Raw genomic sequence first — 25,358 nt, forward strand, 5'->3', positions numbered from 1 at the left:
TCAGTAGATTTTATAGACACTCTATAAATGTGAATTTCAGAAGTTGAAAATGTTTTGAAGATATTTCCCTGGATTGACACGGTGATGGAACAGTTTGCGGAGTATCAGACCTAATATTCCGTGGGAATCTCTCCCATTAGCTATGGAAAATTCATTCATCTTATTGGGAACGGAATAAGCTCAGAGCATGAAAATAATGGTACCATTATTTCTGGACATATTGTAGTTTATAATACTTAAGAAGAAAATAGACTGCTTATGGAATCTTTGGTCATGACGTATATCATTGTTGGCCGATCTGTAGCTTTAGATGTCTGTGACATCTAAATGTATCGGCGTATCGATATGTACCAGCATTGATACATATCAATACGTAAGTGAATTTATCAGCATTATCAATAAATATTAAAACAAAACTTGGAGTATATGTAGGCAATTTAAGCGAAACTTGCAAGTGAATGAGGCATACAGAAGATCCGAACTCTGACTAAATCTGCGGATTGTCTAAGGAACTATACAGTTTACCCACTGTGGTGGTCTGTGAGCAACAACGCATTCTGAAAACTTCAGGAAAAAAAATACTTGAAGCCAAAAAGATAATTTGCTAAATTGCTATTCCTGTATGTACAAAACCACAAGTTTTATTGAATATTTAGTCGTAACTAAGTCACGTAAGTGGAAAGTTATTCTCAAAGTAATTTGTTTTAACTTTTTATTTCCATTTTGAAATGAAGCGTGTATGGTAGAGAAAAGCTTATATAGGAACACTTTTCTGTTCTTAAAATCATGATATTTATTGTTTCTACAATTATATTGCATGTCAACTATATCTTGTAATGTCTTGTGTCATACAAAAGCAAACAAAGTCATGTTACATTAATGACTTGTCTGAGATCGTGTGGCCTGCCTACAATTCCACGCTCCTTTGCTATGGAAAAAAACATGACCCTGAATCTTAAACAGTTTTTGAACAGAAGTGCCTACAATTATGGCATGGTAAAAAAAAGTTCATAGTGTTCATGACTGAGTTATTTCAGTATTCTTCACTCAGGCGTTTTAGTTTCAATTTTCACTTGATATTATGCAATTAAAAATATATTAACCACATTGTAAGCATTATTTCTTTCAGAGTGTTAAAATAGGATTGAAGTAGTGGACCAAGAATACCTGCAGATTTGTTTCTGTGCATACTTAATTTTTTTGTACAGTATTTTATATACTTCAGTACAGTTAAAAAATGTTTATTTGTATATTATCAAGTGTCATATTAAAGGAACATGTTGAGCAAGAGTTTATCAAAAACAAAGAGAGAATGTGATGAAGTGTTGCTTATGTGAAGTGTGGGTGTTGAGTTTTCCACATCGTGATGAAGTACTGCAGGGTACTTGCTCTTCAGGGACCCAGCCAGCACTTGTGTTCTTCCTGTGATTTCATATTTCAGACTTGATAAGAGAAAGCATTCACTGTTGTATCATTTCCTTCAGTGCTAATAGCTTTTATTCTCTTCAACAAGTGTTTACAGAGAAGTGTTGATGCTTATTAATCTGTTTCTTGTCTTCCAAATGTGCTTATGCATGATTTGCGGTAAAATGGCATTTCTGACAGCTCTCAATGTAATCTGCATAGCACAACAAGATTGTTACATTGAACAGATGTGGTTTAGAGTTGTTATTCTTGGTAATTACCATCATTAAGTGAAAGCATGTGTCAATCAACTTTGTACTTCAAACACACCAGATATTTGCAAGGCATGTGCATCTGCATTTCCAATATCGATATAAAATATTTTGGTTTGAAATGCATGTTGTTTCTACTTAATACAATACTTCATTAAACACATGATCAAATGTGTTAAAGCAACAGATCATCAAATTAACAATGTCTTTTCTGGGGGATCATCCAGATGCTTTTTTTTAATAGACTTGTTCTCCTTTTCTGATGTAAAAGGAAAATATTTAGGTTTAATTTTTGAAGTGTTTCCAAAGTGGCTATGCTTCCTTGATCTCAGAGGAGGGAAAGAGGTTCTGTGAGAAAGACCTTCATTGTTCTTTAGGGCGCTTTCTGTGTTGTTACTTGGGGGGCAAGAAGGAATCTGCTTCAGTAAATTGACATATACTGCCTTTTTAAGAAATAATGTTTGACTCATTAATGTTGCTAGGATACCTTTTACACTCAAAAATGTTCACACTGGTAATAAACAGGATTAGATCAGGAAATTACATTTTGAGTGGAATTGAAAACAAAGGTACCTTAGCCTGATTGCGAAGAATTGACAGTATAGCAGTCTGACCAAAATATATGAAAACAAGGTCGCTAGGAGTTGACATTTGTTTTAGTCTTGTTACCTCGCACGCTGACTTCAAGTACTTGTGTTATAAACAGTAGGGGTATCACCTTCGTGGTTTGATTTTTCTTAGTTAGTTTCGTTTTCTTCCCCCTGCACTGCAATATTTCTTCTCAGAACCAAATAAGATTAACTTGGATGCAAGACACTAAATGTAGCTTATCTTACCCCCTTAATCTTTGGGGGCAGGCGTATTTTAGCTTGTACTTATAAAATGCAAGTGGCTGTTTTGAACTGTTTTTATCCTCACATAATTCAAGATACTACTTCACTTAAAATCACAGATTAGGTGCAAAACATATTAATACCTGCATAGATGCATGAATTTATTCAGAATGTATTGAAAAAGAATTGATGCTCCTGTGCACAATATAAAAGCTATCAGTTCTCTATAGAGCAAAAAGAGATGGCTACAGTAACTGTTTTCTAGATATTCCTAGAGAGGAAAAAAAAATCCAAAACAATCAAGCAAAACAAAAAAAGATTGTGGTTCTATACCCCACAACTTCTATAAATGCTTCCTTAGAGAAAAGGTGGATCTGAGATGGAAGATTCTGATGTTAGACCTTAGCATAGGCAAGCTGTCCAGTTAGATAACTGATTTTTAATGCTACACTCCTAAGTAATTCAGAAAACAAGTTTTTAACCTTCAATTTCCACATGATGAGTTATGTTAGGATGTTGCCTGCTGGGTTAAAGATCATTCTGGTATCTTGTATACGCTGTCTGTTTTGTATTTGCCTTATGAGCTTATCTTTCAGGAAATAATATTGTTTAGGATCTACGGAAGGCACTTAGAATTTCATATAGATGTTGATTATTTGTTAGATCCTAATAATCTGATTCCCAGTTTACTGCTAGATGAATTGAAATAGAAATTGAGAGAGCCTGTTTGAAATTTAGAAGAAAAATATGCTGTTTCAAATAAATAAATGACAGAGAACCAGGAAATGACTTTTTTCTTTTCTGGGAATTGAAGGAAATACATAATATTTGCACTCTAAATCTAGTGCCATATGCAGAGCCAGAAAAAAAAAACGTAGAATTACACAGCATGACAATACAGTCTGACAGATAGTGAAATGTGTGGTGTAATCTCAGCCCTTTCCATTACAGGAGAAATCCTGTAGAAGCAAACTGATGGCTAACTTGCAAGTTATGTGATAGTTGTGCAAAGTCAGTCGCTGGGGCATGTGACAAACAGCTCTGCAAGTTGACTAGTACTTACTTGGTCCCAGATAATTTTGCAGCCTCTGTGAAGGGATGATATTTGGTAACTCCCTTTGCTGTTACTTTTCCTACAGCTTATACCCATGCTCACAATATGGTTTATAAGTGTTAAAATTCACATACATGTACACCTCAGTCTGGAGCCAGAAGAAACCTTAGTGGCCTTCATGACTTTTTGGATAGTTATTCGTTATTGTAGCTAGGTTTCCTTAAGAGCAAAATGCTGTGAAGAACACTTGCACATAGATTATTAATTTAATGTAACCATATATGGCTGTACACGAAGTATTCGTGGCACCTACCTGGTAATCCTCAAACCTTCTGTTGTTCAGTGGAAGAACCGTGGAAAAGTGCTGTCCTTACTCAGGGGAATTACAAACATACTTTAAAAAATGATCCGAAAATATTAAAGGTAGTATTTCTGAGCCAATTTGAGGCTGAACAATCTCACGATAAATGTTGTGTGATACTTGTGACTAATAAAGTTGAAAGTGGTAATGAACAGTCAGTGTAGTGATGGGGTTTCAAGGCTGAGTTTGCATTGGGCCTTGGTTCAAAGTAAGGAATTGAACTATTGAATAGTTAGGAGTTAGGATTCCTTTCAGCACTGGAAAACCTGGTAGTATTACTGATGCTAGCAACAGTAGAGTTGATCTGTGATATAAAATTCATCACTGTAGTTTGTGGGAAGCAGGCTGTGGAACAGCTGAAGCACATTGGCGTGGCTGGATACGGAAGTTTTTAATTTTATGTGCTAATCCCTTTTTTTTCCACATGCTATGGTATTATTTAAATGAAGTAAGGCAGCTGATCCTGGTTTTTGTTTTAAGTTAAATATCAGAGTAATTTGTCACGCTGTTACCTTAGTTTGAAGTAAGTAACAAAAACTTGAGCAAAGAACCTATTTATGATAACTGTGAAAAATTACTTAAATAATTTACTTTGGAAATGGCAGCAAAATAGAATGTAGTCATATTCCTTTACTTATTTTTGACACAGAAAATAGAGGCTGAGGGAGTAGTTTAATTTACTCCTACCCCCTACACTGGGTCAGAAGTAAAGAAAGTCATAGAACAAAATTTTGCTTATAAAGATCTTTCTCTGTTTCTTGTGCACTCGCATAGTCTTTTGCAATCAGTCGTGGGTATAAGTTTCTCTAATGCATATTTTATTTGTTTTACTTTTTAATGTAGAACCATAAACAAATTTAGCAGTAACTATTTAGTGATGGTTTACGTCCCAAACAAAGGATGTGTTTGAAATACGGACCAAACATATATTGTGTAGAGAATAGTGAATTTGCTGTAAAAATCAGCATGGGCATGTTTTTTTTCTCTTGAGGTGCATATATAGTTTTCATGAATGTTGATGAGTTTTATGGAACTGCAAAGGAAGATATACAGCGAAGTATATATTTTATATAAGATAATATCATCCCATAGGACTTCCGTATTCTCCTTTGTACTCTATGGAGCCCACATGTGTCAAAGTCCTAAGCTAGTCTTATGTGTATTTCTTTTGTGTGTGGCACAAATCACCTTTGAATGTAATAAGCTCCTTTTAACAAACCTGTTTTTGTCCCATTTCGGCAGTGGTGTAGTTTTCTCCTGATAGAAGTACATGCAATCAACATCAGTTGCTAAATATGAACTGACAGCTGTAAAGCAAGCCAGCTTTCTTGACAGTTTATGCTGGGTGTTAAATGTGTATTAGTAACTATTTTAACTCCGTGTTGGAATTTAACTTCTTGTATTCCCATGACTTTAGCCTTGTTTTGCTTGAATATTAAAACTTTCTTCAGAATATCAGTCTAGTGCCTTGAGTTCTTTATTTAGTAGCTATCACTCAAATAGTTTCACTTGAATTTAAGATCCCTTCCAAACTGTGAAGGAAGCACTTCAGCTGTGGATAATGAGATCTGACAGTACCTGAGCTGCAGAAGGAGATGAAATTGCTATCTATAGAAAATAATACTTTTTTTCTACATATTCAGGTTAAATGTGTGCACATCCTGGTAGCTGGAACATCTGTTTCTAGCTTGTTGTTCCTCTTGGCTGCTTCTCAATTGGATTTCCTCAAGCAGGTCCAAAGCTTGTCACCTTAGCCAGGGTCTGTTAACTATCACCACTGGCCCCACATTAAGTAGGAGGTTCAGGGCTAAGCTAATAACTCTCCTGCCTTTCTGACTGATCACAGTGATTCTCGCTGTGGCTACTTATCATGCTGTACTCCTGTGGGAGGGTGATCTTTGTCTATACTTCAGCTGGGAAGTGGTTTTGCTTTCTTCACTTCTAAGTTTTCAGGTGGAAACACTGAAATCATTGTTGCTTTCTGAAGCAGCTATTTCTGTCTGTTGTTTATCTAAGTTTTGCTTGATTTTTTTCCTCTGGGCACGATGTAACTGCTCACTTCCAAAGCAGAGGTTGCAGCTGAGCGTGTGTGGCAGAGCAGATATTAAAAATATGAAGATAATATTGTGGTGCTGGTTTGTGTGAACTTTGACCCATATTTTGTTGCCTCAGGTGAAGCGATTTTCATGATCTCAGATTTCGTGTACGTTGAAGCATGATGTTTTAATGCTGCTTACCCAGGACATTAGGCTGCACCTAGTGTATGCTTTTTAAGCGCAAAAGAGAGTTGAGTGAGAGAGTAAAACCTACAAAAAGAGTTCCTTAGCCGATTTACGGTTGCTGGTTACCTCTGGGCACCATGTGAAACGTTACCAAGTCTGCAAACCTGTTTTCGTTGGCTTTGGTCAGCACTGGGCTGACCCCAAGCGAATGGGAGGGCTGTGAGGGCGCCATTCCTCTCTGAGGAACTGGAAAATGGCGGCAGCTGTGTGGGTAAACTTGCGTGTTTCCCTCGAAATCCTTCTGTGGAATTAAGGAGATTCGTGTCCTTAGCTTTATTCTAAGCTGATTGAAAAAAGAATGATAATCTTAATTAGCCTTGAAAAGTTTACCATTAGTGGATAGTTTGACATTAGAGGCAACACTTGGACAGCATGGTTAAAGCTAAGCTCGGTTAGTTCTCCCATTATAATCTGATGTGTTTCTCAGCTTTTTAAATCCTTTCTTAAGTAGCATGGTTTATCTCACCTGTGTTAACTGCCTTGAAACAAAAGGAAAAGACACTGGTGTGAAGCGTTTGAGGAGGTCCAAGTTTTGGTGCACAATCACAAGACTTGGTCTAAGCAACAACACGGAAACGGAGCAGCTCAGGGGGCAGACGGTGCTTGCTCCTACCTGGAGCTGTTTGCTCTCCCTTTCTCGTACCAGTGATTCTGGTGTCTGAACTGTCATCACATGCTCTTGAAGGACTTCAATGATTTAAAATAAAAATCTCTCCAAATCTAGTAAGCAGCAATTACATTTTTAGTCCATGATGAAGTACAGGATATGCTCAGATCTCTTTCAGGAGGCGAAGTGAGGGTGAATTGGTGATGGCAGCAGCTCTCTGTAAGATAGAGGAGTAGACAGATAGGAAAAAAAAAAAAAATATGTACTGAAATAGAGCCTCAGTGGTTCCCAAACTCACCACAGGATAACCGTATGCCAGTAGAAGTTTTGAGTGAACACGAGAGAAGAAGAGCAATGAGAAAGATGGCCACTGCTGGAGAGTGAGATCTGTAGAAACTAATAGTAATCATGAAGGGGGAGAGAGAGCTTCAAGAAGAGGGGGAGACAGGGAAATGCCTGGGAAATGCGAGAAAATACATAATACGAAAACAGTTGAATAGTCAAACCTCTGTCTGACAGTGCAATCTAGGCGGACAAGGCAGATATCAGGAGAGGAGAGAATGAATTTGCTTTCTAAGAATACTCTCATCAGTTAGCAATTTTTTTCATTTCTTCCTCAGCCAAGGGTAATCCCTTAGTTGTCTCTTACTATCCTTGAATTGCAGTGTCCTTTTGAACCTGCTCCTTCCTGGCCTGCTCTCTTACCATTCTTAACGTTAGCCTGTTTCTTATATTTTCTCTTAAATTTCTGATGCTGTCTGTGCTCTTCTTTAATCACGCTACTTGGATCATAAGTGATGTGCAAATACTTGAGTTAAAAGGGAAGTAGAGAATAATTCTTAAGAGAATTTTATTCTTCTTTTTTATTTGTCTTTAGATATTTAGAATTTCTTGTAAATGGAAAACATTCATAGTCAATTTTTTGTTAGAGATGAATTGGCTGGAATTAGGTTTACATTAAATTAGGACAATGATACGTATGGTAAGGCCTGAGCGCTTGCAGATACAAAATTTATTATTTCCTTTGCTAAAACTTGCAGGAGAATTTAGTGAAACTCCTACTTAACCGAACAATATTAAAAGATAAGCCCAGAATAAAATGAGAATATTTTTTTATTCACTCTAGAAATAGCTTCACAATACAACTGTGTGACCATGTAGAGGAAAGCAATGATAGGAATAAGGATAAAGAGACGAGACAGAAAAATTATTAATAGATCTGTAATGACAGGAAGTTTATTCTAGGGTTGAGGTAAAACTTAATGGTTCATAAACAGCAAATTCATTATGCTTTTAATACGCAGGTTATATTAACACTATATAACATCTTTATAGTACCATTAGTACCACTTAGTCCTAAACTCAATTTGGAAATAAACATTTCCAAATCTTTCTCATGGAAAAATTGGCCAAATAAATTCTTTAAAATATAAATGGAATCTGATTAGTGCGTGGCTGTTTCAATCATAAACAGACTTACAAATGTCTTATGTCGACCCTTACACAGAGTTCTTAAACGTTAACAAATTAATTTATTTTAAAGGCCATATCAAGGTGAAAACGCCAAAGCCCTAGGCAGCGGGACAATACATCACAAAGCCATTTCTCATTCAGTCACAGTAATGGCAAAGGATATGTTCAGGCATAAAACGTGATATGGTTTGTTAAATATTCATTCACAATTTGCATTCATTATTAAATCATGTGTTAAAACTAATCTTTAATCTCAAAAATACACAATGTGTAGTAAAGTCTGTCTGAAAACACAACAATAACTATTTTATGCTTTCCCTGTTGCTTTTTGAAGACTGACTAGGATGCACCAAAATGTTCATCATTAATGCTATTTAATTATTCTAAAGAGATTTGTCCTGCATTGATGCTGATTTCAATAATTTATACCGGGCTTTAGGTCAACATAAAATAAATACGTGTTTGGGAGATGGTCTGTTCTATGATTAATGACAATTTAGCTCCCCCAGTACTCCATGGCAACACCGTAGTTCATTGTCTGAAACGCTCGCGGTGCAATGCGGTAGCTCCAAGGCTTATTTTGTAGTGGTCCCTGACAGTTAGCTCACGATAGCAGTGAAGCTTGCTGTTGTACGTGTTCTATTTTGTTGCTTCTGACTGCCAGGGAATTTCTTTATATGACAGAACAGCTTAAAAACTTTGAATATAGGGAGCTATGCTGACTAGGATGTAGTCTTTGCTGAATTTCCATAGAAATGCTTTTCAATTTGTGTTTTGTACACGGAAAAGAAAGGCCTGTATGAGAGGGCTGAGTGTGACAGAGAAGTGATTTGTGTTACAGGAGACTAGGAGCTACTCAACGAACCATGTAAAAACAGTTCATTAAAATGTTTATGTGCTTGGCTGGCTAATGCAAAGAAAGCTTTATTGCAGTCTTATAAAACCGTAGTAACTTCAGGTTGAAGTCAGATCAATGCATCTGTAATAATTCAGACAAATGCTCAATGCAGGTTAAGAACCACCAAAAAAGAGGACAATATTCTTGAAGCCTTTCTTCCGAAGTAAACCGCATTTTAGTATTGAACTTGTACAATTACAAACCTTCCTTGTTTGGGAAAGATTTTGGACCAAGACTACCATCTGTCTGGATTTCCCTGGGTCCTTCCAACCCTGAAATGTCAGTTAGGAGGAATCTCAGGTGTGTGACGCTTGTCAACTCTACAGCACGAGCACCAAGGCACCGTGAATGTGTGGGACGTGCTTAAAGTACGCACTGTGTCCTATGCATATGTGCTATACACTTGACGTTATGTACAGTTCTAGACAGAATTGTGGTTGTCCTAATTTTGAAAACTGTAGGGAAGAAGAAAGAAATTTCTTGTATGACTGTTGACTTGTCCTTTAAGTAAGCACTTAACTGAAAATGAAGATGTCAAAGTGAAATGGATTTTTTTTTTTTTAATATTTGGACACCATGAGTTACTGAGAAGTTCCTGAACAGAAAGCACAATTGGTATCAGTGCTATGGGATTAGTTTTAGTGGAAGTGCTTGTGAAAGGAGGTTTGCTGCTCCCTGTCAGCAACACTGTGAGAAAGCTACAAAGCTGCTGCAGCTTTTCATAGCAGCTCAGCAGGAGGCTGGCGAAGAGCCTCTGCAAAGAGTGTGAAGAGCCTCACTCTCTTCAAAAGCTGGACTACCTATGAACCCTGAGAAGAACAGGTGGAGCTGGCTGAGAAACCTCCCCTAAAAGCAGTACCTTAGTTGAGCAGCGGGGAACCTACTCTTATTATTCCCGTTCTCCTGAAAATACTGTTAAAAGAGAAGTTTCTTGAAAAGATGCCTAGTCAGAGCAACCCTCTGATTCCTTATCAGCCACATGCTCTCCCTATCCTCCAGGAGAATATGGACCATCAATTTGCTCATAAGATGAAGAGGAGGCAAAGCAATAGTTTAGCATCCTATGCATTATCTCTCTTTTTATGATTACAAATAGAGCACTTATGTTCATTGACCCATATCTCATACCAGACATCAGTAGCCAGGTCCAGATTTAGGTTATTCTTCCAGCACTGGATTATGTCTTGCGATCAGAATCAAATGTATCTAATATGATTCCTTGATTGTGACTTTTCTTACTAGCACTATATGTTGCTCAGCCAGAGCTCGGAGATAGAAAGCAGATGCCCTCAAGCCCCATCAGAAGAGTTGTCATGGCTATACTGTAAGCCTCCGAAAGGCTGAGGGTACACTCTCTGTTGGGTTTAATTAAGCTGTCCTGCTTGCAAGTTTAAAAAGGGAAAAGCTAGTTTTCTCCCCGTGTGGCTTTCCCAAACTCTTTGAGATGTAGTTGTAAGCTTAAATGACCCTCAGTTCTGCAGGATATCAACTTGATGTGTGTAATTGATTGCTAAACATTTTTTACAGCCTGTTAAATGGTAAAGCTAAAAAATTTTTTATGTATAAATGTTGATTAAAGTGCTTTCATACAGAGGGGTCAGAGACATTAGCGAGTTAAAAAGAGAGCGTGAGCTCTGCTGTGGTTCTTCTAACCTGTATGCTCTATTTCGCATAATTGATGCCACATGGCTGCTCTGAGGGTTTATGTCAGGTTTCAAATTGCAAATATTAAAATTCGTTTAGTATCAAGTGTGCTTCAGTGAGGATGCTGTGCAGAATGTTCAGCAATGTAGACTGCCGGTATTACAATGGCAATGAATATAAAAGGAAAAATGTGAATGACCGCAGTAACTTGTAACTGTGTGGTAAGAAAGGGAAAAATGTCAAGGTGTAAAACCTCAGGGTAACAGTAAATCTGAAATGGATTAGTATGGACATTCAAATGATAATTGCTGATAATTTTGTTTTTGTTGTAATTTGTGGTGTTTTTTTAAATAATTGACAGAAGGCATAATGTATTTTTCAGGGTTCTGTGATCGCCAGCCAACAAATGGAGTCTGTCACAAAATATTTGCAGCTCCTGCAAGTGAAGAAGGTAAGGTGCTGTTAGAAGTACAGGCTAAAACATGTTTGGAGTGTACAACAATGAGGTTTTTTTGCTTAATAACGTGATGGCTGGGTATCTGTAATAGAACACTTTGCTTACCCACTTCTACCGAGACAAGGAGAGGAAGTAAAGACTAAATACTCAGCCACTGTTTGGATAACAGTGCCTCATGAGCTTAAGAAGCAGAACTTTTTATTATGAGTATGATGTTCTGGATTTTTTCTTTAAATCTTTAGTAACATTAAAGCAAAAGTAGAGCTGCCACGTGAATACAGTTATCTATGAAATTCATGGGACTAGAATAATGTTTTGGTCCTCGCTATTTCTCCACTAGTTATGTTAGTTACAGAAAGTATTCAGTATGAAGTGTACACAAACCCATCTGACAGCGAATATGAACCACGAGCTTGGTATAAATTGTTGAGCATCCCAAGCAGAGAAGCAAGTTTTAGTTTGTACCAATTCAAGCAGGATTGAAAGCGGTCATCTGGGGTGAAAAGTTCAATGTTTCATGGACACGACTCCTGTACTATCTAGTTCATCTACGTAGCTTTTTTTATTAATTGGGTTTGGTTTTTAATGTAAAAAGCCAAAACAGAGAAGCTTTATTTTCTTTAATCCTTGTTTTTTTAAGGATATTTAAATGTGTTTTAATTCCCTGGAATGTACCAGTTCAGCTGTTATTTTCAAAAACACGGGATTTCAAGGGTGTGTTAATATTTCACAGTACGCATAGTGTACGCTCTTGGAAAATGCACATGCTGTTTGTCCAGATGGAAAATTGTTTGGTGATCACTTATTTTTATTTTAAAGAGTTATCTGAATTTGTAATATTACCTGCTAAAATATGTGACGCTGAATTAATATGCTTCCTCTAAAAGTGAGATGTTAAGTTGAAGTAATCGATTTAAGGCATTGTTCAGGAAGAAGGCGTTCATTTTAGGGATTTTTTAATAAATCTATCGATAATATAATCTTAATGCAATTTCATTTCCCTTTCTATGCACGGACAGGATCAAAATTCTTAATGCTATGTGGATTTTTTTCAATTTTGTAAAGAAAGCTAAAATGACTTTAAATTTAAACTGGTCATTATTAGGGGAATACTTCTAAAATGCTCCAAGCATGCCACAACTTTTTGGCTGTGGAGGACAACACAGGTTAGCTAAAATGAAATTGGAATCTGAAACAGACAAAATCTACAAGCAATAAATCTTACTATAGGGGTGAAGTGATAGGGAAAGTGACAAGAGGAAATGAGAAGAGTATCTCTCTTAACAGGAGAAGCAGCAGTTTTTATTTTCTAAATTTTGCAGAAGAACATTAAGATGACATGATGTTTCTTGTTGTACAAAATTAGCTCTCCGTCTGACTCTTAAAATTAACTCCAAAGCCCCGTTACTTGGGCAAGATATTTCTGGAATAAGTTTCATTTAAGACAGCACAACAACAGTGAAGTTAGAAACGTGTTTGTGTCTTTTTTTCATGACTAGCCCATGTCTATTCTCTATGAAATTGATGTCAGAAAAGTATTATATATTTTCAGTGGGAAATAGAAGGCTGCCCTCTACTATCCTTGTCAGGACGTCGTATCCCTTTAATCATACTTTTCATTTCAGTACATTGAAATTTCCGTTACCAAGGACAACATCATAAATAAAAGTGTTTGTGAAATTTTTACCTGCAGCTTCCTAACTTTGTGCATTAAGCATGAGACTAGCAGAGAGGTGGTCAAATGTGAAAATTTATAATCATTTATTACGTACGGCTGAAGCGAGAAGGGAATAAAAGCGTGAAGGCATACATCTATAAACTGGAGCAGAAAAGCTTAAATGAAAAGTAAAGTGAATTTCTGTGTCTTGTCATAAAGTAATGAGAAGCTAGAGCTTTATTCATAGCAACCCAAGATGCATTTACTCTCAATCTAGCCTTAGCAGTAAATGCTTCCCTGATGTATTGCTTTGGACTTACAAAGAAATATTTGTGCTCTACATAATAGTATAGTTAGGAGAATTACTGCATGGCTGAGGAGATTCTATAAAGGTTTATAGCTGGTGGTGTTACTGTAATTTAATCACAATGTAGCTAATGTAGTACTTTAATATCACAGGTTACTTTTTTATTTACCATTTATTAGTAACTGACAGTCAATCATCACCACATCATAAACAAATCACACAGGATTCTATAGGAACCCTGAAGTTCCAGAATGGATGCACTGCAGCTCTTACACATGCTCCATAATGAGCTAAACATCACAATTATTTTTTAACCAAGTAATCCTGTAAGTCAGGGGTTCTTGCTTTCAGTCCATCAGCCAAAGAAAATGTTCCATGTCATGAATACAATTAGTGTTGCATATTGTGCATACGTGTCCGAGGTAACACATCAATCAATCCGTTAGAAGTAATACTGAAGAATGTTTTTAAAAATGTGAAGACAATGCAGATAAAGCACACAGTGCACAGGAACTTGTGGATGTTGATGAATGAGTTTCTACAGGCTGGTAATTATGCGCTCTTAAATTAAGCCAGTTTTGTGTTAGCATTATTGTGCTTTGCAGGCTGAGAATGTAAGTGTAGCCAGTAAATGTGGTGGAGTTGATCTGTGCTCTCAAGGCACTGAAACCTCAATATATTTCTTGTGGTAAGAGTGATTTATTTAATTGTTTCTTTATGATGCTATATGATTAAAAAAATCTTTAAGACAATCCTTTTTTTTTTAGGTCCACCGTAGGACTGACTACCCCTCGTTTTATTATCAGCTCTTAGAATCACAGCGTAGAGTCTGAAGTTGCTTGTGTTAGCAAAATTAAGCGCCTGTTGAAACTTGGAAAGTATTGGTTCTTTGGACTGAAACTTGCAGTTATCCCAAGACCCGAAATACACAGTGGTCTTTGAATTGCAAACACAATCTTTGTTTTTCAGTACTCTCTAACTGTAAGGAACGGACTGGTGACCAAGGTGGGGCTGCCATGTTGTTTAATATATGGTAGCAATAGACTACATCAAGATGTATGGTACTTGCGGTCACTTGAATGGCTTCTCAGTAAGTCTAGTAATTTGCATCCTGGCATACCTTAATGCTATTAGAATATGTCTCTTCAAATTAAAATTTCCTGCAACCCGTCTCCTGTGGTGAAAAATACTTCCTTGATGAAAAATGCAAAATCTTTGGAAAAGACAAAGAAAAACCCTCTGCTTTGCTATTAGCGTAGAATAGGAAATCTCGTCTTCTGTTCAGCATTGTTTGTATCTCTAGGTTCTCCAGACTACTTGGCCACTTCCAGATGTAAAAGGAATGCCGTTGATTTGATTTGTCTGAAGAGACTAACTTAACAAATAAACAAAACAACCGACCCCGATCATGTTGCTGTTAGACTTCGTTTTCCCTACAATTATTTTACAGTTCTCTTAGGTCATAGAAAACTCTTGAGTTCATTTGTATTTTTCCTGACCCTGTCATGGAAGAGTTGTCACAGAAAAAGAACCCGAATCACTGCGGTCTGCTCCTGTAGCTAGCTCGAGTAATTGCTAATTGTGCCATGCACAGTCTGAAGAAAATGCTACCGAATCTCTAAACGTTACTGGTAATATGTAAACATACATCGTAAAAGGAAGACAGCAGTAGCGAATTATGTTCTGCCTGTTATCATCCTTCTTGCTTTTTTCCCTCTACAGGCACGGTGTGTTCAGTGCTCCTTTGAGTGGTCAACAAAAATCAAGTTTAAATTGGATTTTCTTTTAAATGTTATGTGATATTCTGTCATTGTACCTTTTAAGGGCACCATTATACAATTTTCTTCTGGATAGATTAAAAACGGATTGAACTGCAGATAAAAATCTCTAGTTCGAAGGGAAGATTTAATACCACGTGCATTCAATTGATTCCTTCCTCTTGCAGATATCCTATTCATAGACTCTTGGAAGCTGTGGATCCGTTTCTCTTCACTATTATCTTTAAAGAATTCTTCTGCTGGCTAGGATTGGGACTATGTTCCTGGCATTTAGCCCATCTTTTCCAATCTATTTTTATTGCACTTGTCGAAGCAGCCTCATACCATCTCCTTCACACTTTTCTGCTCCTCCTCTTGTTCGAGTCCTTCCTTTCCTCCTGTTCTTATTTCTCTTTGTAGACCTGCAGATAACGCTGCCCCCAGGTAGCTTTGCATTTCATGGAGTGGCTGCATTTCTTTTCTTGTATACAGCATATCTAAGATTAAGGAGGATAACAGTATAAAAGAAGTGGGAAGGTGGGCATGAAAACACTCTATGATACTTATGATCAGTAACATTAACAATGATGAAAAAAAGCACTGAAAATACGGAAAGATGATCGGGGGGGGCGGGGGAATAAGACTCCTGGGAGGGAAACAGGCAGAAAGAAAACATAGCTGAGGAAAATATACTGAGCTCTGTCTGTATGTGTAGGAATGTTTTTCTTTTTTCTCCACTTATGCTGCATGACACATGATATTAAGTACTATTTGGAACTCTGTCAATATCAAATGGATGGCAGCTGAAAAATAAGAACAACTGAGAGAGGTGGTGCAAGGGAAGGTGAGATGAGTATTCAGAATACAGAACTTAAATCACTGCTTTTCATAAAATATGCCTTTTGAGCACTTTGTTTCTGCATTCCTTGGCAAATGGAACAGACCTTACTGTTTTTTTTTCCTTGTCACTTTAAATTTTCTTAGCTGAATAATGAATTATTTAGAACTCAGCAGAAATATCAACTCAGTTCAACAGAAATGGTGCATGAACGTGCATCAAATGTTCAGACAGGTTTTCTCAAGGAACAATGAAAATGTTGGTTGTTTTGGGGCATAAATAATTTGTTTTAATATATTCCTCTTTTTAAAATTCACCATTTTAAAATACACCTTTGTGAAGCCTTTAAAAACTCCAGCAGAAAACTAAATGAAATTTAGATATTCCTTCTACCTCCTCCTCACAATTAAAAGTTTTTGTTTGTTTTGCCATGAAAACTGAGGTCATATGCATTTTGGGTCAATCCTGAAGTAACAACCGGTTTCAGTGCCTATTTTCAGTGAGTGAAAATTAATTATTCATTGAGCTCAACAGTCAAATGAGCTTTTTTTTTTAGCAAGAAAACGTGCTATGCATTCTTTTTGTTATTTGTGTCTGTATTTTATACTTAATGTATCTCGATTTTTTTTTTTTCTAAAGGTCAACTACCATCAGCTAAGCAGTTTAAGACTTCCCTGCATAGTATACAAGAACATTACAAAGCGTCCTTTAAAGCTCATAAGCGCTGTGGTTTGTCTGTACCCACACAACTGAAAGCAAGGTTTCAAAGGCCTATTCGCAACCAACATGCAGTATAAATCTCAATAGCTGAGATAACTTGATTACGTGTGAGCAATCAGAATCCATCTCAGCTTTTACAATCACGTTGGCTGTTCTGGCCCTTAAAAGAACTCCAGTTGTAAACTGAACATATTTGTTATGGAACAATCAAGAGAATGTAAGCATGATCTTTGGAAACTATTTTCACACTTAATAATTTTAGATTTAGAGTAAATTTTTAAGTTGCTTTCTCAAAACAATGTATTTGATACCTGGAATAAAATTTGGAAACATCTGGCCTTTTCCTCTTTTGCATTATGAAAACCAGATCTTATCATGAAAACAGGGATTAAAAGGCAAAAAGAAGCAGCCCCCCCTCATCTCCCCCACACTATTTCTGGGTAGTTCCTCATTCTGCTAAGAGTTTCAGATTAGTAAACATAACATCAATAAGTGAACATACGGCTTTGAATAAAGTAGCGCATGATCATAGGCCCATCAGAGGTTTCCCAGATCACGAATAGCAGTTGGAATCTAACTCGCTGCCATGTCCAAAGCAAATTTGGACCTAAATGTTTATTCCCTCCCATGGAAATTGAGAACTGACAGAACTGCGTGCTATTTGGTAAGGAGCAGCATGACAATAACTTCTGGTAACAGTATTTTGTATGAGCGTGGTTTATACTCATATTTATAGTTCTCACTGATGCAAGAATTTCAGTAAGGCCAGAGATACGGTGATCTTCCTTTAATGTTAAAAGGTAAAGTACTCTAGAGAGAGTTTTACTTAGCTAGCGCTGGAGTAGCTACAGACAGCGCTTATGTCTGCCTTGTCCCCATGCGCTTTGTGATCATTTGTAGCAAAAACTGCTGTTTTGTGCCAACAACCTTATCCTTACGTAGGCAGAACTCCCCAGCGAAAGCCCAAAAGGGATTCAGCTTTTAGGGAACGGCACCGTCAGGAATCTGAAGTGATGGAAAAGATGTATTTGGAATGAGGCCTCCAATGCTGTGTTTCTCTTGCTGTGCATCTCCGCATCTAAACCAAACAGCCAATCTGATGTAAAAAATGGAGGAGAGGATGTGGCAGAACTGTTCGGTCACATAATAAGGAGATTAGCTCTGTGAGAAGTGTCTATCATGAAGCCCTCTGACTGGAGAGAATTTAGATAGAAAGCTCAGAATTATTGGTTTTTTTAGGCTGCTAATAGAACCTACGATGGATAACCCTCTACAGTGTGTGAAAGTATAGGTGTATTTTTAGATCTTCTGAATGTTTAAACTGGATAAATTCTGTCTAGAGTTATAGCTTAAAAATAAAAATACAGCATGTTCAACCACTAATGATAAGTAGTTCTGTTATGTTAAAAAAAGAATACTCAGGATGAAGTCTGAGACACTCTTCTAAATGTAGAAAAAATCCTATTGATTTGAATGGGCTGTGGATCACACCCAACTGTTTTTTCAGCCGTTGACTTCAGATTTATGGGGTCTGCCTATTATTTATAAAGAAAAGAAATTTCAACAAGTGTGTACCATGCACTCTACAGTTCACTGAAGATTTTCTGGGGTCTACAGATTGAGAGAAGCTTTAACCTTAGGCTTTAATTTACTGTATGGCAAAAGAGAGGGCAGTACGCAGTAGCTTCTGGCCATGTCATCTTCTGCAATGTGTGTGCTTGTTTACATATTTGAGTTGGAGAAATGCTTACAACTATAAACTTGTCAGTAATGGTAACACTACGATTACACTTTGATTGTGTTCTAGTTATATTACAGAGATCTTACAGTGGCCCTTACAGTGTAATCTGCGCATCAGTAATTCTAAATGCTTAATGTACCAAAAAGTGGACTTTTTTCGACTGTACTCATGTTTAAAAATGTAAAAATACCTACCTGTGAGTGATCTAGACTAAATTGGTTAACTGTGATGAGATGCTGATAAACATAAGAAACACAGGATTTAACTTGATGTAGTGTGAATCAATGTATTTTGCACCACATAACTAATCACAAATAGCCTTCACGCTCATTCTGGGTGTGTGAACTTGTTTAGGGTGGAGCAGAACAACTTTAGAAGAAGAAAGTCATTTAAAACTTTTTACAGTAGAAAATGTTTTAGATGTTATTAGTTTAAAGAACATAAACTAATTCTTTAGGTGAAATATAATGTATTTCCCCACATGCTCCCTAGCTCAGTAAAAATACTTGGAGGATTTCTTTTAAGATGAGGAAGTGTAGTTTAAAAACAGAAAAGGTATCTCTGAGCTGATGACTAGCATGAGAAACAGATGGCAGCTGGAACAAGTTATACGCTGCTAACAGTGAGCAGGTAGAGTGAAATTTGCAACTCCTTCCCAAAAGCCAGAGTTCCAAGTACAAAGTTGTATAGAAAGACATTTGTACAGCAGCAGTATTAAGCAATGGAATAGCAAGACCATGCTCTATGTATTAGTTGTGTCTTAACCCACTGAGTGTGTGTGAACAACAGAATGAAAAATGGGACAGAAGCATGGCAGTGTCCTCTCTCTTCCTGGAGCTGTATTTATCTTTAGATGTTTAATGTATATTCTAATTAATTTGATTCATAAAGCAATATGGCTTCATGCCTTGGCTTCATACGCAATCAAGATGCTACAGGGATAATATCTTCACTTGTAAAGTGTATCTGAAGAGAAGAAGCAGGTCATTCAAAAGACTTGCTACCAGCAGCAAGGAATCTTTTTATAACAAAACATTCCATTAAAAAAAAAAATACATATATATATTCTGTACTCTAATTGTAATGGTCATAGACGTTTTATAGTATTCATGTTGTCATCTTCAAATATGTGGAAATAAGCACCCTAATCACATAAAAAAAAAATATAGTAGTTCCACACAGGCTTACGCAGTTGCTCCAGCAGGATTTTGGCAAGGTGTTGATCATGTACTTACGTGAAATCAGAAGTTTTGCTCTATCTGTTGTACAAAAACATTAGATTTTCCTATTATTCTAAAAATACCTTTTTATGTAGTGGTTATTGCTGACTTTTAACTAAAATGAACTTCATGGTAGCAGAAAGCGATAATGAAGACTGACTTGCTAAAGGCTGTGGAGAATCTGAGCTGCTCTTTCAGTGTCCCAGATCCCAGATTTTCTACTGCGTGTGTTATATATTTTCATCTGTAATTTCCTGTGTGGCTCCTTAGCAGCATGTGTTAGGTGAAGGATAGGTGCTACAGCAACTTGATTTTTTTTTCCATTACGTTCTGAGAATTATGATAGCAAATAACTCATCCAGCTAAAGTCAGATTTTTCAACTGTTCCTGCTCCATCCCTTAGAAGGGGTTCAACCTGTGTTTCAGGAAAAAAAAAAAAAAGCCAGTCTTTCTGTTTCATGCTAAGTGCTGCCATAATTTTCATTTTAGGTTAGATTTATCTTTGTGGCAATTTGTACAAAACAAATGCTAAAGAAAAACATTTGTACACTTTATTTATTACAGGGATTCTTGCTGGGGATACCAGAGTGATACTCTGCCTGCACATCTTCACTTCATCTACACTACTGGAAGTGCCTTTCTAACATGACTGATCTAAGGAAGAGTCATCTGGTTCTACATACAACGGAGGTAGAGAGGAATCCTTCCTTGGCCATACCAAATAATTCTGGACAGTAGGTTGTTATTTGCTCCAGTGCCTTTGCTATGACTGTTTTTTTCTAATTACTGGTTTTCTGAGGATCTGTTAGTTTGATAATGCTACAAATGTTTTGCTCACTTTTTCATTTCTTTTTAAACATCTCATCTGACTCAAATTTGTGTTGTCCCCTCCTGCTTGCTAAGCCTGCCCATAAGTAATCTCAGAGGTAACTACAGGAGCTGAAGGGACGGTGACTGAAGTCACGGTACATTGACTTAGAAACCTCACAATACTTCTTCAGATATCAAAACTGTTAACAGTAGAAATGAAGTTTCTACTTTAATTAACAAATTAAAGGAACTTCTTAACATACGTAGAATTAGTTCAGGACTGCTGTCTGTGATTTACTGCCTTTCTTTTACTCTCCTACACAGCAGAAAATTACTTGCAATCAACCTTTTTTTCATATTGTTGTATTAGGTATTTATAAGAATGTATTTTTAATTAGACATGGTTTTTGCTTGCATATTTTGCTGATATGTTTAACAGACTCACTGAAGTATCCCTGTGTGACTTTTAGTAGTTGAGAATTCTTAATCTTTTTCAGTTGTATGAAACAAATGAAAGAATGAAGGCTTAATGGGTTAACAAGGGTTATTAAGTAATTCAACATAACTGAAGACTGAGATGTTGAAAAAGTGCTGAGATTGGAAATAATAAAGCATTGGTATAACGTTCTCCACTACACCACAAAATGATTTTAACTCTGTATAGTGCTGAATGAAACATGCTGCCTACAAAAGGAAGCTTTTAGAAGTATCAGATAGTCAAGAGAGAAATCGTAAAACTGAGGAAAAAAGCTTCTGATTAAAGCAAACAACAACAAAACAACAAAAACCAGCCTTGAAGATCTCTGTTGCCCTGAAGCAGAATAAGCTCCTGCTAATAGCAGTAGCTTGCAGTAGAACCACCCAAACTGGAACAGATCCTGACAAATATACTGAAGATGAGCACTGTCCGCAGACTGACGTACTCAAGATAGCAGGACAATTCTGTTAGGGCTTGCCACATTTAAGAGCTGAGCAGTCCACTTCTGCCCTGCACAGAGCTGCAAAAGAACTGCAATTAAGCAGGCAGAGATCCCATTCTTCAGTCTCCACAAAGCAGACTTCAAGCCCAGCTGAAGGTTTGTAGCTGTTACTTGATGTCTCACTGAAAAGTGGGATTTTTTCTTGGTACACCTGAAAGATGTCAATTGTGTGCTAGGTTCTCTTTTCTCTACACGTAGCCTGTTTTTTTTCTTCTGCCTAGAATGTAACCTCTTCAACTGCTTTATTCTGTGCTGATATGCAGTTAGTTTTCTCTGACTCTTTGCAACTGAGATCAAAATGCATACCAAAAAAAAAAAAAAAAAAAAGGCCTCTGTGCTTCTTACTGAAGAATTTTGTTGCTTTTTCTTAATCCCAACTGTTGCAATTTTATCCAGAACTCTTTATTATTACAATACAGTGTCATTCCCAGGTGCTGAAGGGCTGAGGCAGTCATCTGCAGAACCACACTGCGGGCAACACTGTAGTGATGTCACAGTACCAAAACAAAACAAGAGTCTTTTTGAAGGATTAAGGATACTTACAGCACTTCATATCTCCAGCAGTGAAATTTTTAAAGGATTTATTATTAATCTTGGGAAAAGCAAACACTTGGCCAATTTAACATCTGGAATTTTTAGCAATTGGTTTCTGGTTTGTTTTTTTGGGTAGGATCAGTGTATATCCAAACCCAAGTGGCTAACTGGCTTGTTTACCTGTGATTATACAGAATGAATAGACCTTGGAATAGAGTGAGAAGCAATTAAAATATTATTTGTGCATTTCCTGGAAAAAAAACAACAAAAACATTCCAGTGTGCCAGAGAGCTTGAACATAAATATTCTAATGCTTAAACACCAGTGTCCAGTGACAGTTTTGGCAAGACTCCTCACTCATGGAAGTACCTGAAGAACAGGCAGTGCACAATCACACTAACTATTCAGTAGCCAGAGAAAATAACTTCTTATTTTCATTTTCTTGCTCATTCTCTGCCTCTTGCTGTGACTTCTCCCTGTTCTGGCTTCTTGCCCAGGAGGGAAATCCCTAAACTCTTAAGAACTCGAAAATGGAGAAGATAAGGGGATCCAAGGGTGTGCCCTTTATCCTTCTCCTTCCTATTTTATTTTTTAGTATATGCATATAGCAGGTCCCAATCACACTCATAAATAACATCATTTAAATAACTTATGTATTTTCACACTATTTACATTTGTATTGTTAGCATCAACGTGAAATGCTGTCACTGATGACTTTTGGTAGTATCAAAAACTCAATGAATCTTTAAAAGGTTTGTACTGAAGCGTTTTGCAGATCAGTTTATAAATGCCTGTGGTGCTAACTATGTCGCTACATATTGAACAATGTGATTAATTAGCTGCCAGTAGCCTATGTTCAATGCTTTTTATGATGTGCTTATCTTACTCCCTATAACCTCGGTATTTACTTTTGTCTCAGATAAAACTAGTTTTCTTTCAGTGTAACTTCAGAGGAAGTTACCAATCTCTTTCTTTTTTTTCATAGTGTAAATACAGGTTTGGGATGATACTGTGAAAGCAGTTAGAATGGTAATCCAGGAAAACACTACACGTGAATGATCTCTCTCATTGCTCCCTACCTAATGAAACAGTGATTTTGCTTGTGGACAATTCCAGAATTACTGTAGGTAATTTGCACATAGGATTAAAATATTTGTTTTTCTTTTAATTAAGTTCCTTAAATGCATTTTTAATCTTTTTTTTTTTTTATTTAACAATTGTTAACATTATGCTGCCCATGTTTTTCAGTACCTGCCAGCAGACTGCAGGAACCAGGAACATGTTGCGTGGTTTGTGTAGGTCCTGGACACAGAGGTTTCAACAAGGCAAAAACTCATCAAAGTGAGTGTTTTATTTGTTTTTAGCTTCTTTTGTCCCATACTGGTGCAGCTGTTTAAAAAAAAAAAGCTTTAATAAATAATGTATATCATTTGCACTATACTTTTCTGCCCTCATAGATTTCTTGCTTTCTTCCTATTTAGATTTATTAAATAGTTAACTGGTGTGCATATATTTGCCAATGAATGTGGGAGATTACATATATATATACACACGCATATATTTAGTAGGGAATCTGGTAACATACACTTTTTCTTAATATCTTTTTTTTTAAAAAAAAAAAAAAAAACCCAAGGAAGTGGAGATGTTTGCTCCCTCTTTTGCTATGGCATCTCCGTGTTCTCCTATTTTCTAATTTATTTGGGGCTTTTGTATGAAGATGATTCAAATATAAAATTATTTCTTTTCTAATTAGTGTTTTAGACTTCTTGGTGCTAAGTTGCTCATTGCCAAGCACCTGAATACCACAAATACTGTAGGTGATGTACTCCCACGTTATCAAATAAATGCTCAAGGTACAGCTTATAATGTTGAAAAATAGAAAAATAAATTGACCTTGATGAAGTGTGTCTTCTTTTGTCTGTTCCCAGGAAAGTTTATTTCAGGTATTTCTACTGCTGAAATGATTAGAGTTAACAGCTTTTTCCCTCCATTTTATTTTACAGGGTCTCTTCATCTTCCTGATATATGGGGTGTACAACACAGAGGTAAGTCTGCTTGGAGTATCTCAAGGCTGACAGAGTGAATGAGAGAAATGACAGGTTTCTTATCTTGATAACTGAGGGACAAAGTTGGCTTTCCATATGAGTGTCCTACTGCCCTTCATGCTTGGACTAGCTTATATGCATCCCAGCTTACCATTAAACACAGACACCCTGAATAAAGGGACAGACTCATTTCTCATAGGCATTGACTAATATTTTACTGCTGCTTTAAGGTTTTTTTTTTTTTTTTTTTTAATTCCTGGTCTGTCTTTTAACACTTAGCTAAACCACCTGGCAGTCCTCAACTTTCATAATTTAATTTGCAACTCAAAACGTGCTGTTAACTTACATTCTCTTTAAAGGAAACTATTTAGAATATAAATGGAATTCGTTTTATATATGTGCCTTCAAAATTTTGTTGGGTACAGAAATTGCATCCATTTTTACATTAATTAGATATTTTTAATACCAAGATATTTGAATATGTCAAAATCTGACCTAAGGCCTCTAACAGTTAGGCCTGTGGAAGTACTTCATATTTACAGGTTGAACTCTTATAAGGGAATATTTTGTAAGAAGAAAGCATAAAAATCGTAAGGAATTTACCCAGCTTCTTTCATTGCTTCCATTATGTCTGTGTTACTGGTAACGAGATGCATTAACACGTCCCATTCCAAGGTTTTAAGCTAAGGCATGTCTGCAGTTTAGTTTTCAATAGAATTTGGAATTCCTTAATAGAGCCCTATGGAAATATGAAAGGCTTTCAATGTCTATGGAGAGAAATGAAGCAGGATTTTATTCAGATGTTATTAGTCTGTAACAGCCCACGAGAAATATGTTGACAAGGTGCGTTCTGGTTATTTTCACAGACACGCAGAAAGGTATTTCAAGAGATTGAAATGATTTCTGCTGTAAGAATGAATTATTTCTGTGCATGCAAAGAAACCAGTGGGCCAAGTACCTGTTCCACACACGTTTGCTGCAGCATGGGCCTGAGAGGGCAGTGCCCGGGGGCGGCAGGGCCCGCGTCCAGATCTGGGCCCGTGGGGCTTCAGGGGAAGGGGGGCACGGTCACTGCGTGCTTATGACATGCCCGGGGGATGCAGTTGGGTACTTCGGTCTTATTTTGTGGCTGCAGCTTGCTGCTGTGAGAGCTTCCATTGACTCAGTGGCGCGTGTATGTATGCAAGTCATGTCCTGTTGTAGGGATGAAGGCAGTAACAGCCGTACCACGTTCTGTCTTTAATTAGGAGTTGCAGACTTAGAGCTGCTGAAACGTGGCACTGTTAATGAAGCCATTACCCACGTGCTGTGTATGTTACGTGCTCCGCATATCCTCCGGGCACTCGTGTCGGCACCCGATGCTGAGCGAGCGGGACCCAGCGCCGCCCGCGGGCGGCTGGGCTTCCCTGCGGGGTGCCGCGGAGACGGCACCACCGCCCCGCCGCCCTCACGCCGCTGCGGCGG

The 25,358-nt window shown here is 37.1% G+C and overlaps 1 protein-coding gene across 23 annotated transcripts in view; it reads left to right on the forward strand.

The window, feature by feature from the left end:
• KIF14 (kinesin family member 14) overlaps positions 1 to 25,358 on the forward strand; it is a 190,195-nt gene that overhangs the window by 42,283 nt on the left and 122,554 nt on the right. For 17 of the 23 annotated variants that reach the window (XR_002441355.1, XR_002441365.1, XR_002441351.1 and 14 more), the window contains 6 exons: positions 11,211 to 11,279; positions 20,090 to 20,215; positions 20,833 to 21,411; positions 22,835 to 22,976; positions 23,098 to 23,190; positions 23,853 to 23,894. The gene's annotated coding sequence lies outside the window, so the exon portion shown is untranslated. Of the gene's footprint in view, positions 1 to 11,210; positions 11,280 to 14,016; positions 16,447 to 16,483; positions 16,782 to 20,089; positions 20,216 to 20,832; positions 21,412 to 22,834; positions 22,977 to 23,097; positions 23,191 to 23,852; positions 23,895 to 25,358 lie in introns of those variants that run through there. The other 6 variants (XR_002441367.1, XR_002441368.1, XR_002441348.1 and 3 more) reach the window with 5 other exon arrangements.

Source organism: Numida meleagris, chromosome 7 (genome assembly GCF_002078875.1).
Source record: "Numida meleagris isolate 19003 breed g44 Domestic line chromosome 7, NumMel1.0, whole genome shotgun sequence".
Classification (NCBI taxonomy): Eukaryota; Metazoa; Chordata; class Aves; order Galliformes; family Numididae; genus Numida; species Numida meleagris.